Genomic DNA, 14,721 nt, shown 5'->3' on the forward strand with positions numbered 1-14,721 from the left:
AGAGAGAGGAGGCTGGATGCACTGTTATTAACTTGGCGGTTTCTAGAAGCTAAAGAACAAGCATTAACCATTTCACCAGATGCAGGTGAGGGTTGGTGAAGTTTCCCTTTAAAAGTAGGGTCTCTGCACCTAGGGTCTGTGACTTTGATCACAAAAGACAGACAAGTCACAGGATGGTAAGAAAACTTGGTGGAGCTTTACTGAATAAGTAATCGAGCAAGCGGACAGGTAAGTAGGCATGCCGACAGACAAGCAGAAAGGCAGAGATTTTTGGACTCTTTCCAGATAAGGTTTGGCTGCTGCTACCACTAACCATTTAGAAAGTCATTAAGATTTTATCATTTCAGAGGGAAGGGTGGGTGTTCTCAAGGAGACACACACACACACACACACACACACACACACACACACACACACAGAGTTCTTTGGTTGCGGGGCATTTATATTATAAAGGGAGGGGATCTGACTGACTGATAGGAACAGATAGGAGTTTGTCACTCTCATTCACTCCTAGTGTTTAGTACCCTTTCTAAGTTCCTGGCCAGTGGTCACCCTTCTGGTTATTTACACCTTGGGTCCACCCTTCTTTAGTTATTTTGGGGGAACATTTCTCTAAAGAAGGGATACATCCTGCCAAACAAATATTAATTACTGAGGTCAGAAATGCATCTCAGGAAGGAATGTGTCCTGTTGCCTCTTTTCTTTTTTTTTTTTGCCAGTCCTGGGCTTTAAACTCAGGTCCTGGGCACTGTCCCTGAGCTTCTTTTGCTTAAGGCTAGTACTTTACTACTTAAGCTACAGGGCCATTTCCGTTTTTTTCTTTTTTCTTTCTTTTTTTTTTTTTGTTGGTGGTGGGGCCTGAACTCTGGGTCTGGGCACTGTCCCTCAGCTCTTCAGCTCAAGGCTAGTGCTCTACCACTTGAGCCACAGCACCACTTCTGGCTTTTTCTGCTTATGTGGTGCTGAGGAATTGAACCCAGGGCCTCATGCATGCAAGACAAACACACTACCACTGAGCCACCTTCCCAGCTCCACACTCCTTTTTTTTCTATGTATGTAGTATTCAGGAATCAAACCCAGGGCTTCATGCATGCTCTACCACTAAGCCACGTTCCCAGCCCTGTTGTCTCTCTTTGAAGCAAAGACAGTGCTTCTATGTTTCTAAGCAACTTTTTTTTTTTTTTTTTGTCGGCCGTGGGGCTTGAACTCTGGGCCTGGGCGCTGTCCCTCAGCTCTTCAGCTCAAGGTGAGCGCTCTACCACTTGAGCTACAGCGCCACTTCCGGTTTTCTGGTGGTTTATTGGAGATAGGAGTCTCACGGTCTCTCCTGCCCGGGCTGGCTTTGAACGGCGATCCTCAGATCTCAGCCTCCTAGCTACTCAAGCTAGGATTACAGGCGTGAGCCACCAGCGCCCCGGCTCTAAGCAACTTCTAAGTTGCCTTCACCAAGCCCCATTTTCCTCATTTTCTCCTAAAATGATGTTGGTCCTTTAGACTTAAGGGAAGTAGATGAATGATCATCTCCTGCATTTGCTCTAAGCTTACGTTTTTTAAATTTCTGGCACCCATTTTTATACCATGCTTCATTTTCCCAAGTCTATCTTGCCTCACCTAGAGAGACATTGTTTGGAAAGGGGGCTGTGATAAACTGCTGAACCAAAACTTGCCAATGAAATGGAGGGGTGGGAGGGGCCGCAGAATGAGGAAGTAAGACACCAGTTAAGTGACAACTCTGGAACAAGGAAATCCCGCCCTCAGCTCTCAACCTTTGGCTGCACGATCTTACAGGAAAGAAGTCCCGTCCATTAGAAAACCTTGTCAAGCACTCCAATCACCATCTTGAACAAAAGCCAGTGTCTGTGATCCCAAATGGTACATCATGGCTGAGATGGTCTGGCTTCTTCTGGCATGTCTGTGTCATATGCTTGCTTTCTCTGCCATATTTCTCTTCTAAAAAACGTTCTTGTTACCACTACCGTGTTCAGATTTTACCTTAATTATTCTGTTGCCAGATGAAAGGACCTGAAGTCAACTTAGCCACCCTAAGTATCTGTTAATTTATCTGATGTGTTGTATAGGAATATCTTACTCTGACTTGGATTTGCCATAAAGTAATAGTATGTACTCTGTAATTCTATTAGAACTGCAGCTTTGATGTATTTTATTGACTCTTTTCATTTCTTTCATGAATTTTACATGTTTCTTTTCATTAATTTCTTTCCTGTTGTTTCTCACACATACCTCAAGTAGTTTTGTGCCTTTTTCTGTAAATCCTCTGTTTGGAAACTTAGATCATTATCATTTCCCTCCTCTGTATATTTAAATATATGCATATTCAACTTAGCATGACGTTAACTATATACCTAAAATAAAAGTATAGAGAATTATTGTGTCCACAGGCTTTAGTTTTCCCCTCTACGTTTTGAGACCGGGTATCTCTATAGCAAGGCACCTAGAAGTCAGTCCAGACTGACTTCCAACTTCAGATTCTAAATCCATCTGCTTCAATGTCCCAAATGCTGAGATTGCAGGACCACACACAGAGCTGAAATCTTTATCTGTAATGCCACAAAAAGAAACCTGTCAAAGAAGGACCATTTTAAACCAACACCAAAGGAATACGCTTCAAGCATACTTTGACAAAAACCCTTATGTTGATAAAGCTACCCGGGAAAAACTGGCCCAAGAACTTGACATTTCAGGATCAAGCATTCAGGTAGGCTGTGTGTGTGTGTGTGTGTGTGTGTGTGTGTGTGTGTGTGTGTGTGTGTGTGTGTGTGTGTGTGTGTGTGTGTGTGTGTGTGTGTGTGTGTGTGTGTGTGTGTGTGTGTGTGTGTGTGTGTGTGTGTGTGTGTGTGTGTGTGTGTGTGTGTGTGTGTGTGTGCAGTTAATTTGGCAGTTAATTGGAGATAAGAGTCTCACAGGCTTTTCTGCCCAGGCTAGCTTCTAACCACAATCCTCAGATCTGAGCTTCAGTAGCTAGGAGTGCAGATGTGAGCCACCAGTTAAATGCCCAGCTAGGCATTTAATTGTCATCAAGACAGAAAAGCTGGACTCAGCACTTTCAGGACTTTGCAATGAAGGGTTTTCCTGTTATATAATAGTAAAACAAAATCATTTATACCTTTCAGCAATGGGAGAAATTTTTTTTTTTTTTTTTTTGGTCGGTTGTGGGGTTTGAACTCTGGGCCTGGGCGCTGTCCCTCAGCTCTTCAGCTCAAGGCTAGCACTCTACCATTTGGGCCACAGCACCACTTCCGGCTTTCTTTTCCCTGCTTATGTGGTGCTGAGGAATCGAACCCAGGGCCTCATGCATGCAAGGCAAGAGCTCTACCACTGAGCCACCTTCCTAGCCCCCGGGGCTGGCTTTGAACCGTGATCCTCAGATCTCAGCCTCCTGCGTAGCTAGGATTACAGGCGTGAGCCACTCGCACCCAGCTGGGAGAAATTATTGATGTGAAATAATTTGAAATAACTGAATTGTATTTTGAAATTTAGAGAATAAAGGATATTAGATTGCCCCATGATGATAATTTGGTATCCTTAAAATTGGAATGCATATAACAGAAAAATGTTTAGGCCAGGCACTGGTGGCTCACGCCTGTAATCCTAACTACTCACAGGGCTGAGATCTGAAGATCCCAGTTCAAAGCCAGCCCAAACAGAAAAGTCCTTAAAACTTTTATCTCTAATTAACCAGCAAAAACTTGTACTATACTAGGTGAAAACAGTACTTAAATCAATAAAAATCCTGTAAAAATGTTTTTAGAGGAAAGTAATGAATTTTACTTTTGTGTGCATGCTGGTCCTAGGACTCAAACCCAGAGCCTTGGCCATGTCCCTGAGTTTTTTTGCTCATGGCTGGCCCTCTACCACTTGAGCCAGAGCTCTACTTTCAACTTTTTGGTGGTTAATTGAAGATAAGAGTCTCACAGACTTTTCTGCCCCAGCTGGCTTTGAACCATGATCCTAAAATCTCAAATTCCTGAGTAGCTAGGATGACAGTCATGAGCCACTGGTACCTAGAATGATTTTTACTTTTTTGCTAAATGCATCGTCTCAATTAAATTATTGCCTATATGGACCTTGATGTAGGACATTGAGTGGAAACCATATTTTACTAATCTCATCTGTCTATACTGGGTACAGCAGACACTCAAATCCTTGTAGCAAAAAGTATATCAGCAGGGCACTGGTGCCTCACACCAGTAATCCCAGCTACTCAGGAGACTAAAGATCTGAGGATTATGACGTGAAGCCAGCCCAGGCAGGAAACTCTATGAGACTCTTATCCCCAATTAACCCAGCAAAGGGTCGTTGTAAAGGTATGACTGAAGTACATATATATACTGAGCTACTTGATTTTCTTCTTTTTCCACTTAGAATTGGTTTAGATCACAAAGACTAAAACAGAAAAAACTACATTATCAGAGCTATTTAGCAAAAGGCCACACCCAGAATCATGACCAGCCTCAGATGTGTACTCAAGGTAAGAATGTTGTGGTGCATGCTTGTATTCCTAGTACTCAGAATCCTGAAATGTGAGGATCAAAAGATCAAAACCAGCTTGGGCTACATAATAAGAGGGGGGAAGGGGGAAAGAGAGAGAAAGAAGATGATGAGGAAGAAAGAGAGAGAAAGTCCGGCATTGGTGGCTCACACTTATAATCCTAGCTACTCTGGAGGCTGAGATTTGAGGATCATGGTTCAAAGATGGCTGAGGTAGGAAAATTGCTGAGACTCTTATCTCCAATTAACTACCAAAAAGCTGAAAAATGCTGTGGCTCAAAGTGACAAAGCACTAGCCTTGAGCACAAAAGCTTAAGGACAGTGCCCAGGCCCTGGGTTCAAGACTCAGGACCAGAACAAAAAAGAGTAGTAATAATTTAAAACAATAAAACTAGGCACCAGTAGCATACACCTACAATCCTAGCTATTCAGGAGGCTAAGATCTGAGGATCAAGATTCCTAGCCATCTCCAAATAACCACCACCAACAAGCTGGAAGTGGAGCTGTGGCTCAAGTGTTAGATTAGAGTACTTGCCTTAAGAGGAAAAGCTAAGCAGTAGTGCCCAGGCCATAAATTCAAGCCCCAGTACCAGTATTAAAAAAAAAAAAAAAAAAATGAGTAGTATTACAAACCTTTTCTAAGTTGGGCTTAGTGATTCATACCCATAATCCCCACCCTTGAAAGGCTGAGGCTGGAAGATTAGAGACCATCCTGGGCTGTGTGATAAGATTTAGTTAAGAAAAGTCAAAAGCTGGGTGGTAGTATCTGCCTATAATCCTAATACTGAAAGCTTAGGCAGGATTTTTAATTCAAGGCCAGCCTAGGCTAAGAGTAAGATCTCTGATTTAAGAAAAGAAAGATGCCAGGCACCTGTGACTCATACTCATACCTATAATCCTAGCTTCTCTGGAAACTGAAATCTGAGGACTGAGGTTTGAAACCAGCCTGGACAGGGAAGTCTTTGTGACTCTTATCTCCAATTAATCAACAAAAAGTCAGAAGCAGAGTGGTGCTTCAAGTGGTAGAGGGCCAGCCTTGAGTGAAAAAGTGCCCAGGCCTTGAGTTCAAGCCCTAGTACTGGCACTAAAATAAAATAAAAATAAACATTGTCCCTATGTGGCTGGAACAGGCAGGATCTTAGCAAGCAAGGCTCTAGATCTTATATAACTGCATTCCAAAGAGCTTCAGAGAGAATAAATGTCAGTATTATCCTCTGATTTGAAGGTGAAAATGGACCTTAAAAACCTCCTTTTTGCTTCTGTGTACTCCTTTAGAGCACTTATCACAAACAGCAGCCAGACAGCCCCACAAGCCCCTCACAGAAACTCAGGGGAAGAGTCCATTTCCTGAGATTGACACCAAAACCAGACTGGCTAATGGAACAGACCGTGGGTCATCAATTCAAGTAAGTTCTATGTCGCTGGGTAAGAATGGGCTACCTGGAAGTGGTCTCTGGAGAGTGATGGGACTTTGGGCTAACATCACGGTCGTGGGAGAGAAAGGCCCGGTAACATCCAGCATTGCTTAAGTCACATTCCTGCAAAGGAAGGATAATTAAAACTGGAATTTAGCCCGGTGCTGTTGGCTCACACCTGTAATCCTAGCTACTCAGGAGGCTGAGATCTAAGGATTGTGGTTCAAAGCCAACCCAGAGGAGAGTTCATGAGACTCTTATCTCCAATAAACCACCAGAAAGCCAGAAGTGGCACTGTGGCTATAGTGGTAGAGCGCTTGCCTTGAGCTGAAGAGCTCAGGGACAGCACCCAGGCCCAGAGTTCAAATCCCATGACTGACCAAAAAGAAGAACGAAAGAAAACTGGAATGTAGCCAGGTGCCAGGGCACAGGCCTATAATCCTAGCTACTCAGGAGTCTGAGATCTGACAATCATGATTCAAAGCCACCCAGGGCAGAAAAATCCATGAGATTCTTCTCTCCAAATGAATTACCTAGAAAAAGCCAGAAGTGGTGCTGTGGCAAATGCTAGCCTTGAGCAAAAAGAAGCTCAAGGACAGGACCTAGGCCCTGAATAAGGAGGGGGGGGTGGGGAGGATTGGAATGTACTCATTCAGAATAACAAGCAGGACCAAAAAAACAAACAGCAACAACAACCAGAAAAACATGTGAAAGTACTGGGACTTGAATTAAGGGCCTCCTACTGTCACTTAGCACTTTTTGCTTGTGGCTGGTGAACTTTTTACTGGTTAGTTGGAGATAAGTCTCTCAGACTTGCCTTCCCAAGCTGGCTTAATATCTTAATCCTCAGATCTCAGCCTCCTGAGTAGGTAGGATTACAGGCATGAGCCACTAGCACCCAGTTTTTTTGTTGTTGTTGTTTTTGTTTTAGACTAGATATCACTATGTGGCCCAGGCTGGCTTGGAACTTGCAAAAGCCCAGCCTCAAGCTTCCTAAGTGTTGGGAATCGCTGTTTTGAGATGTCTCTCCTAGGCTCTTACAACTTTCCTTGTGTTGTCATTTGAAGCACGTAATGACCGTGAAAGTTTGTGAACAATAATTTTCAACATTCCTGGCCTCTACCAAATAATAAGTAGTTAGGTACAATCCTATCTACTCAGGAGGCTGAGATCAGAGGGTCTCTGTTCAGGCCAGCCTGGGCAGAGAAAGCTAAGGGACTCTTATTTCCAATTAACCAGCAAAAAATGGAAGTGATGTGGCTCAAATGGTAGTGCACCAACCAGCCTCAGTGAAAAAGGTAAAAGGTAAGAGTACAAAACCCAATACTAACACACACACACACACACACACACACACACACACACAAAGATACAAGTAAGATCATACCTGCCTTCCTACCCTCATTCATGACAACCAGAATTAGCTCTAGTTGAGAGACAAAATTGTCCATGCTGAGTACCTTGTACCTAAGTGACAGGGTTAGTGATTTAGGAAGCATAGCTTTGTGTCTCAGAAACACCCCAAACAGGGGCTGGGAAGGTGGCTCAGTGGTAGAGCACTTGCCTTGCATGCCTGAGGCCCTGGGTTCCATTCCTCAGCACCACATAAGCAAAAAGAAAAAAGCCGGAAGTGGCGCTGTGGCTCAAGTGGTAGAGTGCTAGCCTTGAGCTGAAGAGCTGAGGGACAGCGCCCAGGCCCAGAGTTCAGGCCCCACAACCGGACCCAAAAAAAAAAAAAACACCCCAAACACTCACTGTGTTTATAAATCCAAATCAGAATTCAAACATATAGAAAATATTTGTATATATGCACAAAAAAGAAATATATATATGTGTGTGTGTGTGTGTATATATATCTACGTGTGTGTGTGTGTGTGTGTGTGTACCATGTGAATAGGCCTTCTGTATATAGTGCTTTTGCTATACACAGAGTACAAGAAGTATGTTATTCTCAGAATAACATGGGAAGCAGAGCTGGAATTCCTTGTGTTTTATGTCTGTATCTCTGTGTTCTCCATTTAGGCTTGGTTTCCAAAGGAAACTCTACCTTCTACACAGAGCACAAGAAAGCCCTTGGATTCCTGGGCAGATGACACAAATGGAAGCCCCAACCTGACCACTCACCAGCAACAGCTCAGCCTCTTCGCACACCCAGGTGGAGACCATGTTCCTAACTTCTCTGGCATACAGAATTCTGCACCTCCTCAATATTACGTTTCTTGGGATTCCTTGTGGACCAAAGAACCAAATAACACGCTCTTCCTGCTTACCCAGAAAGCACCAGGAGGAGAGACCCTCAACCCCCCTCCAGAACCACTGACCCTGGGAAAAGATGTGTCAGAAACCCAGGTGCCTTCCTGGCATCAATACAACACTAGCCCAGGAGGCCTGCAGCCTCTTTGTGCTCACGAAGAACAGCCATCTACGGATGTGGAGTCCCCCGACATAGCTTACATTATGCAATGGTGGGACAAAGGCCGCCAGGAATTGATTGCCGAGTGGGAGCCTAAGGAACACTGAGGCAGATGTGTGGCAGGGGTCAGAAAGAGGACCCTCCAGAATTTGTGACCCCAGCTACTCAGGAGGCTGACATCTGAGAATTTGAGAATCACAGTCCAAAAAGCCAGACAGGGCAGGCAAATCCGTAAAACTCTTATTTCCAATGAACCACCAAGAAGCCAGAAGTAGGGTTATGGTTCAAGAAGAGGTAGAGCACCAGCCTTGAACAAAAACGCTCAGGGACAGCGCCTACACCCCCAGTTCAACCCCAGGACTGGCATCAAAAACAAAAAAGGATCTCACCAACCCCCATAACAGGGAAGATTATGGGGCTCTGATCTGTGTGCTGGAGGCTCATAGTACAACTTGAGCTCCAGCAGGAGAAAGATGTTATTGCCAGAAACTCCTTTTCTTTGAATACAGTTACTCAGGTACCAAAGCCTGGAGGAGGCTTCCTTCTCTGTACACACCAGTTCTGCTCCCTCCCCACTTCAGTAAGTGAAGGACTGTGTCCAAGCTCCACACTGCCTTCAGAAACTCCCAGGATGGGGGCTGGGAATGTGGCTTAGTGGTACAGTTCTTCCTAGCATGCATGAAGCCCTGGGTTCAATTCCTCAGTATCACATAAACAGAAAAAACCGGTAGTGGTGCTGTGGCTCAAGTAGTAGAGTGCTAGCAAAAGAAGCTCAGGGACAGTGCCCAGGCCATGAGTTCAAGCCCCAGGAGAAGGAAGCAAGGAAGGAAGGAAGGATCCATCTTTTAGGATGGAAACGTCTCAAACTCCAACTGAGCCATGACAATGAGAACACATCTACAAGAGCATTTCTTCCCTTCTGGCAAAGTTGCAATTAGTATGATGTGTGCAGAAAATAAGTGGCTATTATATTTCCTGGTAATGTGTCTTTATAAAAAGTGAGCTTTAACTGGGAGAAAATGAGGGAGAGGTGACACTGAAAAAAGAAATGTGCCAGGCACCGGTGGCTCACTCCTGTAATCCTAGCTACTCAGGAGGCTGAGATCTGAGGATCTCGGTTCAAAGCCAGCCCATGCAGGAAAATAGTCTGAGTTTTTTGCTTTTTTTTGGGGGGGAGGTCTGGTTGTGGGGCCTGCACTCTGGGCCCAAGTGCTATCCCTCAGCTCTTCAGCTCAAGGCTAGTGCTGTACCACTTGAGCCACAGCTCTTCCGGCTTTTTTTTTTCTTTTTGCTTATGTGGTGCTGAGGAATCGAACCCAGGGCCTCAGGCATGCAAGGCAAGCGCTCTACCACTGAGCCACCTTCCCAGCCCCGTCCGTGAGATTCTTATCTCCAATAAATACCAGAAAACCAGAAGTGGTGCTGTGGCTCAAGAGGTAGAGCATTTGCCTTGAGCTGAAGAGCGCAGGGACAGAGCCTAGGCCCAGAGTTCAAGCCCACGACCAACAAAGAAAAAATTTTTTTAAAGAAAGAAATGTACGGGGCTGGGAAGGTGGCTCAGTGGTAGAGCGCTTGCCTTGCATGCATGAGGCCCTGGGTTCGATTCCTCAGCACCACATAAGCAAAAAGAAAAAAAGCCGGAAGTGGCTCTGTGGCTCAAGTGGTAGAGCGCTAGCCTTGAGCTGAAGAGCTGAGGGACAGCGCCCAGGCCCAGAGTTCAGGCCCCACGACCGGACCTAAAAAAAGAAAGAAAGAAAGAAATGTACTCATTACCTGACTTCTGTAGCTGTAACTCCTCTGTATATCACCTTTACAATAAAATTTAATTGATTTAAAAAGTGAGTTTTTTCTCCCAAGAGTATCTGAGGGTTTGAGCTAAGGACTGAACACTATCTCAGCATCCACTAAGGGAATGAGTTAAGCACCACGCCAATAGCTCACACCTGTAATCTTAGCTGTTCAGGAAGCTGAGATCAAAGTCCAAAAGATCAGCCAGAGCCAAAATGTCCATGAGACACTTATCTCCAGCTAACCAGCAAAATGCCAGAAGTGGAGGTATAGCTCAAGTGGTGGGGCATATAATCTTGAAAAACAACAAAAGGCAAATGAGAGCACCAGGCTCCAGGTTTAAGCCCCAGTCCTAGCCCAATCAAATCAACCAATATATAAGGGAATGAGTCAAGTTGGCGAAGGAGCTGTCCATCATAATTGAATGGTTTTTTTCTGCCATTTTGACCATTTAAAAATAAAACTTGCAAGGTAATCACTGAATGTAGTTCTGGCCACTTGTCTCCAAATGCTAAATAAGGACAAGTGACAGGGCAGAGAAAGGTTTATTAACATGGTGGCCATAGGAAGACAGCAGATCTTCAGGGTTCAACATTGGCCTCAAGTTAAGCAGGAAGAATTGGGGAAAGGGTAAGGTATGCAGGGTTAAAACAGCCCCTCGTCAAAGGTGTGGCCTATGGGCTGGGAATGTGGCTTAGTAGTAGAGTGCTTGCCTAGCATGCATAAAGCCCTGAGTTTGAATTCCTCAGTACCTCAGTACCTTGTAAACAAAAAGCTAAACGTGGTGCTTTGGCTCAAGTGGTAGAGTGCTAGCCTTGAGCAAAAGAAGCCCAGGGACAGTGCCCAGGCCCTGAGTTCAAGCCCCAGGACTGGAAAAAAAAAAAAAAGTGTGGTCTACTTGGCCAGTGTCTCTGTCTCTGGAGGAGTTCCTGAGAAGTTTTAACACTAACTTTGGGACAGAATAGGAACAAGTTACCTGGGGGTGATCTGAGTTTTGGGCTGTTTTTTTGTTTTCTTTTTTTCTGGGGTCCAGTCGTGGGGCCTGAACTCTGGGCCTGGGCGCTGTCCCTCAGCTCTTCAGCTCAAGGCAAGCGCTCTACCACTTGAGCCACAGCGCCACTTCCGGCATTTTTCTTTTTGCTTATGTGGTGCTGAAGAATCGAACCCAGGGCCTCAGGCATGCAAGGCAAGCGCTCTACCACTGAGCCACCTTCTCAGCCCCTTTTGTTTTGTTTTCTTTTGCCAGTCCTGGGGCTTGAACTCTGGACCTGAGTGCTGTCCCTAAGCTTCTTTTGCTCAAGGTGAGTGCTCTACCACTTGAGCCACAGTGCCACTTCTGTGTTGATCTTAGCTTCCTGAGTAGCTAAGATTACAGGTGTGAGCCACTGGCGTGGTGCTTCACACATTCCTTTAATGATGCTGAGTTAGTTTTCAGTCCTTAGCTCAAACCCTCAGATACTCTTGGGAGAAAAAGCTCACCTTTTTTTTTTTTTAGGACTTTATTGGAGATAAGAGTTTCATGAACTTTCCTGCCTGGGCTGGCTTCAAACTGTAATACTTAGATCTCAGCCTCCTGAGTAGCTCTGATTACAGACTGGTGTGAACCACCAGCGCCTGGCTGGGATATTTTCTCTCCCCACCCCACCCCCAATAAGCCAACGTTAATAGATATTATTTCATATTTATATAGTGCCTTCTTCAAGATGGGCTATTACCTTTAAGATGGTAAGAAGGGTTTGCGTGTTAGAGGGGCCATTTGCCTTCCACATAAGATACTTAGCAATGACTTCTCTTTCCTGGAGCTGAAGGTGACTATAAAATGACTACATCAGAATACTGATCAGCTGAGCACCAGTGGCTCTCGCTTGTAATACTAGCTACTCAGGAGGCTGAGATCTGAGGATCTTGGTTCAAAGCTAGCCTGGGCAGGAAAGTCTGTGACTTGTCCAATGAACCATCAAAAAGCCAGAAGTGGAACTGTGGTACAAGTGAGAGAGTGCTAGTCTTCAGAGGGAAGGCTAAGCAATAGCATCCTGGTCCTGAGTTCAAGGCCTCGCCTCCCAGTACAGGCCCACACACAAATAGTAATACAAAGCTTTAGAAGTTGGCCATGGTGGTTCACACCTATAATCCCAGCCCTTGAGAAAGTGAGGCAAGAGAATTAGAAATTAGAGGCTGAGCTGTGTAGTGAGATTTAGCTCAAAAGATTCAAATAAAAGCTGGGTGTGGTAGTACCTGCCATTAATCCTAACACTGAAAGCTTAGGTAGAATTTTGAATTCAAGGGCGGCATAGGTCTGAAGAGAGATCTGACTTACCTCCAATTAACTACCAAAAATCTGAAAGTGGAATTGTGCCTTAAGCGGTAGAGGGCCAACACAAAGCAAAAAAGTTAAGGGATAGCACCTAGGCGCTGAGTTCAAACCCCAGTATTCACATTCACATACACACACAATCACACACACACAGGAAAAACAAACAGGCTCACACCTGTGCTCAGGAAGCTGCGATCCAAGGATTGAAGTTTGAAGCTAGCCAGGGCAGGAAAGTCTGTGGGACTCTTATCTCCAATAAACCATGCAGAAAAAGCCAGAAGTGGAGCTGAAGCTCAAGTGGTAGAGTGCTAACCTTGAGCACAAAAGCTCAGGGACAGTGTCCAGGCCCCAAACACACACAAGAAATAATGGAATTTGTTCCTTTGCATTTACCTAATATGTTCAAAATAAATCCTCACACCAATAAATCCTTTTCTCCCTTAGATTTGTTTTCCTTCTTTCCTGATTAAACTGTTCTAGCCAGGCACTAGTGGCTCATACCTGTAATACTAGCTACTTAGGAGGCCAAGATCTGAAGACTGCAGTTCTAAGCCAAGGCAGGCAGGAAAGTCAGTGAGACTTATTAGTACAAAAGCATTAAAATAGATGATCACTAGGAAGCTTGGCACTAGTAGCTCACATCTGTAATCTTTACTCTTAGCTACTCAGAAGGCTGACATCTAAGGATGGTAGTTCAAAGCCAGACCAAGTAGGAAAGTCATAAGAATAGAAAGTCATAAATTCATATATGTGTATAAATATATATGAAGAGTATTTGTGAGTGCCTAATAGAAGATAGGATTTTATTTTATTTTTGGTCCAAGACTGGAACTCCAATTCATACTCAGTACCAGGTGCTTTTGCTCATTGGCTAGTGCTCTAACAGCTAAGCCACACCTCCAACCCTGAAGATAGGTTTTTAAAAGGCATGCCGTAAAGAAATCAAAAGCGCACGATTAGGGTGGGCAACTGAGTATTTTTAAGAGCTTCACATTTCATCACTTGGAAAGACCCTGGATTATTAGATTTCTGCTCAGGACTGGCCCTCTCCCACTGGAACTAGGCCTCCATCTCAGACAAGTTCCTCCATGGCTTCTAACAGTGAGTACATTTGATAGAGCTTTTTGAGAAGATTGTTTCTAAGACTATTAAGGTTTTATGAAGGTTTTTGTTTCCCTTATGTGGCATTAAGGATGGAACCCAGGAGTTTGCCACCAAGTAGAATTTCCTCATACTATGTTTGTCTTGTTTGGTGGTTTTGTGCCATACTGGGGCTTGAACTCAGGATACCATCCTCTTCTGGCTTGGCTTTTTCACTGAAGGCTACATAGCTTTACCACTTGAGATATAAGCTCCACAGGGCTGGCTATTTGTTAGCTATTATTAATTAAAGCTGTTCTTTTTTACTCAAGGCAAGAGCTGTAGCACTTGAGCCATAGCTTCACTTCTGCCTTTTTAGTGGTTAACTGGAGATAAGACTTTTACAGACTTTTTCTACTGGAGCTGGCTTTGAACCATGATTCTTAGATCTCAGCCTTCTGAGTAACTAGGATTACAGGCATGAGCTACTAGCACTGGGCTATTAAAGCTATTTTTACGAAGAAAGGTATAGAAATAATAAGACTTTTATATTTTTAAAAAAGCCAATGTATTCATCACTCAACTTTAATAAATAATGGCCAACAATCAGCCAGTCCTGTGGAGATGTGGCCCAAGTGCTAGAGCTGTAGCCTTCAGTGAAAAAGCCAGAAGAGATCCTGAGTTCATGCCCCACTTCTGGCACCAAAAGAAAAAGAAAGCTTTAAGTGCTAGACATGGTGGTATACATCTGTAAGCCCAGATCTTGTGAGGCTGAGGAAGGGCAGTCTGGAGTTCTATACTTCAGTCTGGGCTATTGGCAGACCCTAACTCAAAACACTCAAAAACAAAAAGGAAAAAAATCTGCAAATCATTCAAGTCTACTACCTACAAGTATAAATATTCTAGGTTATCTGTGCAGCTTTATTTTTGTCAGAAATATTGTAGATACTTTCATATCTGAAATACTTGTTGCCCATTTAAGTACAAGGGATTGAACCCAGAGCCTTCCTTGCACTTTCTAGAAACTCTGCCACTTGAGCCACACCTCCAGTTCTTTTCCTGCTTTCGGACTTGAATTGAGGGTCTCTGGCTTTTTCTTGCCCCCTCCCCCCCACCTCAAGGCTGATGCTCTATCACTTGAGCCACAACTCCACTTCCAGCTAGTTAGTTGGAGGTAAGAGTCTCACACATTTTTCTGAGCT

This window comes from Dipodomys spectabilis, unplaced genomic scaffold (assembly GCF_019054845.1).
Source record: "Dipodomys spectabilis isolate Male_0828 unplaced genomic scaffold, ASM1905484v1 ptg000273l, whole genome shotgun sequence".
NCBI classification, from domain to species: Eukaryota; Metazoa; Chordata; class Mammalia; order Rodentia; family Heteromyidae; genus Dipodomys; species Dipodomys spectabilis.